The sequence below is a fragment of the Carlito syrichta genome, unplaced genomic scaffold (assembly GCF_000164805.1).
Source record: "Carlito syrichta isolate Samal-C Ts95f unplaced genomic scaffold, Tarsius_syrichta-2.0.1 Scaffold308101, whole genome shotgun sequence".
Taxonomy (NCBI): domain Eukaryota; kingdom Metazoa; phylum Chordata; class Mammalia; order Primates; family Tarsiidae; genus Carlito; species Carlito syrichta.
In genome coordinates, this window is record NW_007252197.1 from 265426 (window position 1) to 269645 (window position 4220).

Here is a 4220-nt window from a genome sequence, read left to right on the forward strand (position 1 = left end):
GACACTGCAGCCATGTGAATGATTTCAAATCAAAGTCTCTGGTCTCTTCTGGGGACTTTCCCTATGTGTGTCCCTTTTTCTGTGATCCTGGCCATCTTTCAATCTCTTCTCTCCTCTCCCTTCACTCGATAGTATTTTCTTTCTGAACCTTCTAGTTCTTCTTTCTTTACATTCCAGAGCAATCCAGCCCTTACCCTCCAGACTGGGCTCTTAGACTCTTTCAGGCCGTCAAGGTGCCCGCAGGTATCAGGGTTCAGCCTGCCCCGTCACATATGGGAAGCCCAGCGTCTCCCTCCAAATCTCCTCCCTGTTTCCCCCACAGTCAGCACTTCCAGACTTTTCCATCTGGTAATGTCCTCCAGCCCTGGCACAGGCCTGGTACCCAGTAGGTGATTAACAAATGCTTTTGGAATGTGGAAGGTTGCTTTCTGCCATTGTTTTTCTCTTATCGTGGTGAGCTGCTCCCAAGCAGGGCTGCTTGGGGACCAGTGCTCCTATCTGGGCCTGGTTCTCAGGGGTTCAGGCCTTGGCCTTGCCTGGAGGATAACTAGGGCACTGGGGCCTGAGCAGGGCTGGTGAGAGCAATCCTCTGAAGAATAGGTGGCTATGGTGGGAGGTATCTCAGGCCAGTCGTCTACCTTCCTCCACAGGTGGAGACTCTCAGTCAGTTTGGAATCCTGGAAACCTTGACTCTCAGAGCATCTGAGTCTTAGAATCCAGAATCCTAATTAAGAACACAGACCCAGCCAGGCGTGGTGGCTCAGCCTATAATCCCAGCACTTTGGGAGGCGAAGGCAAGAGGACTGCCTAAGCCCAGGGGTTCAAGACCAGCCTGGGCAACTTGACAAGACCTCATCTCTACAATAAATCAAAAATTAGCCAGGTGTGGTGGTGCACACCTGTGGTTCAGCTACTAGGAAGGCTGAAGCAGAATTGTCTTAGCCCAGCAGGTCAAGGTTGCAGTGGCCATGACCGTGCCACTGCACTCCAGCCTGGGTGACAGAGTGAGACTCCTACCCCAAAATAATTAAATAAATAGCCCAGACTCCCTGGATTTAGACCCCGCCTCTGCCACTTATTGGCTGTGTGACCTCGAACGAGTTACTAAACTCTCTGTGCCAATATTTTCTCATCCATAAGCGGGTAGCAACGATTCTACAAGATTGTGGTAAGGATTAAGTGAATTAATATTTGTCAAGGGCTTAGGCCAGGGCCTGGCACAGATAAATGATCTGTGAGCATTTGAGAAATAAATCAGTGTGGCTTCTGAGAACGTGGAAATCTGTCTCTTTAGGCCAGGAAGGGACCTCATTTCATGTCCCAGGGCAGAAATCTGCCCCAGCTTCCTTCAACCCCAGCTTGTTCATCTAGCCATGACAAGTGCAAGAAAGTTCTTCTGGGGGGTGGGGTGTGCCTAGGCCCAGCAGCTGCTGGAGTAGTGAGAAGGGCTTGGTTGGGCTCTGTCCCTGGGAGAGGGCAGGGGGATGGGGGACCTGGGGGCTCTGGGAAGGTGACAGGTAGCCTGGCTCCAGCTGTCAGTGGGTGTGCTAGGGGGCTCCAGGCCAGGGTTCACTTCCCCCATTCCCTGGCAAGGGCCTGGCAGGCCCCTGCTCCCAGGACATGGCGGGCCCCCACATATGCGCGGTGGCTGCAGCCTTCTGCAAATACCAGGCACAATATAAATAGCAATAATGAATAAATGAAGCTCCTGCAGTCAGGGAGGGCCTTCAGGAGGGACCGCCCCAGGCTCGTCTCTTGCTGAATTTTCAGAGGCACTCCCCGCCCCAAGCCAGTTTGAGGGCTGTCCCTCAGCCCCACCTCTTTCAAGACTTTTAGTCTGTGTCCTCAATGTCCGCAGAACCCACTTCCTACACTAGGGGTGGGGTGGGATGGGAGGAATAGTGACAGAGTGGACAACTAGGGCGTGAGTTGAAAGGAAACTCACTTAGCACTTAGGCTAGCTATAAAGCAGGACTTCTTGACAGTGTGGACGCTTGAAGGAGGCTAGGGAGGGAGTGTATGTCCTGCCGGACAGGGAAGGGGCTAGCATCATGGAAGGGGGAAGATTTCTGCTCAAATCTCAAAAAGAACTTTGGGTGGGGCATGGTGGCTCATGCCTGTAATCCTAGCACTTTGAGAGGCCAAGGTGGGAGGATTGCTTGAACATAGGAGTTTGAGACCAGCCTTGACAGCATAGCAAGATTCTATTTTTTTAAATGTTAAAAACAAACAAACACAACCCCCCCCCCAATAACCCTGAATGATCAGAATTGCCCAGAGGGCAAGAGAGCTGCCCCCACAGGTGGTGAGCTCTGCAACGCCCCAGGTATGCAATCCGAGGCGGGGTGGCCACCTCAGGAGGCAGGAGCTGTAGGGACCCAAACCTGAGAGCTCCCCACTTGGTGGCTTCTCAAGGTCCTGTCGAACCTTCTGAACTTACGACAAAGCTGCCAGAGAACAGGGGCAAGCGAGCCCTGGTTGGTATCGTCTGATCCTGCTGTCTGATTTTTCATGCCCTCCAGGCCCTGGGCTTTCTAGCTGTGCGTTCAGCCATGCAGGGCATGGAGCGCCCGCCCACCACCTTGCTACTGTCTTCATGCCTCCTCCCTCCTTGGTGCCATCTCCCCACCCACCTCCTCTCCTCTTATCTCAATCCGCACAAGCTTTCAAGGCTCACTTCAAGCCTCCCGCCTTTGATGAGGCCTTCCCTGAAGACTCCTGATCTGAAGCCCACTCTGATTTGAAACACGTCTGTCCCCCCGTGGATGCTGTCTGCCTTGCTGAATTCACACCTGCAGGACACCCCTAGCCTGGCACGTGCTCACAGTCCGTGCAATTGTGGATTGATGACGAAGGTTTGTCTTGTCTCCGTGGATGGATTAAAAGCTAGGAAGGGATATTTGTTAAACATCTACTATGTGCCAGGCACCATGCCAAGTCCCTTAAAGACTGCTGGCATCCTGCAAAGTGTGAACTTTTATCCTCATTTCACAGATGAGGGGCCTGAGGCCAGAGACATTAAGGGGCCTGCCCACCACCCTCAGCCAGGAAGCAGCAGAGGTAGGAGAAAACCCAGCGTAACTTCCTCCAAAGCTGTGCCTGTCTGGCCCCACGAGGGGGCCTCAGGGTGGGCCTCGGCATCCCCCCAGTCCCGCCCCAGCCCAGTGCAATGCTCCTCACTGCACATTCTCCAAGGAGGTGGTGAGGGTTTCCCTGGGTGGCCCAGTGTGAAGACATTCTGAATGGGGACTGTGTGTACCAGACTCACACCTGGGGCTGCTGCTTCCCAGCTGAGTGACTGCCCAGGCAGTCTTTGGCCCCAGTTTCTTCATCAGCAAAATGGGGGCAAAAAGGTGGAATGCCAGGAGGTTTAAGAGGTGCCTGGCACACAGTAGGAGCTCATTAAATGCTTACTGAGTCAGGACAATGAGTAGTCAGCTTGACCTGCATTTATTTGGGAGGGTCTTGATGCCTTTGGCTGGATACAAATGGGTAAGTGAAAAGGGATTGTTTACCTTGGACGCTGCCCTCCCTCAACCCATAGCCCACAGGTGAGAAACGAGACTGGGGTGACAGGCACGAGACTGGGGTAACTGGTGACGCAGACACAAGTGGAGGTCGGTTTCCTGGAGAAGGCCGACCTCCCAGGGTCCTGCGTCCCAGGCTGCTGGGGGTCCTGCGCAAGCCTTCCTGGAGGAGGTGGCTTTTCAGCTAAGCCTAGAAGAACGGGAAGAAGTCGAGGTGTGAATGAGCAGCTGGAGGGGCCTGGGACTCCGAGCGAGCTTTGGAGTCAGGGTCTGGCTCAGCTCAGCCACGTAAGAGCTGGGCCTTAATGGGCTGCCCCTCACGGGGGGGAGACACCCCCGCCTTGCATCTCAGTGCGAATCAGAGTGTAACGGGCCGATCTGGCACCTGGGACGTGGGGGTGGCCAGCAACGGCCCCCTCCTTTTTACGCATGACGCAGTCCCCATGCCGAGGGGTCAGGACCCTCCCCCAGGCACGACCCCGAGTTTTAAGGAGGCGGCCGCCAGCCTGGGGGCTTGCTGCCCTCCGGGAAGGGGTGGGAGCTCACCAGCCGCCGCCGTAGTCTGTCTGTCGCCTCCACGCCTCCCCCCTCCAGCGTCCCGCGCCTGCAGCTTTCCCCGAAGACATTTGGTGTCAGTATAAGGACGGCTTTGCCTCGCACGCGGCGCGGCTCGGTCTCGCCGCCGCACGTCCC

At 55.3% G+C, this 4220-nt stretch overlaps 1 long non-coding RNA gene across 1 annotated transcript; it reads right to left on the bottom strand.

The window, feature by feature from the left end:
- Window positions 1–3425: 3425 nt before the first annotated feature.
- On the bottom strand, window positions 3426–4212 carry LOC103267311. The gene is made up of 2 exons (XR_504747.1): window positions 4074–4212; window positions 3426–3717 (listed from the first exon to the last, which is right to left on the bottom strand). It is a non-coding gene; the product is annotated as an uncharacterized LOC103267311 (long non-coding RNA).
- Window positions 4213–4220: the final 8 nt, after the last annotated feature.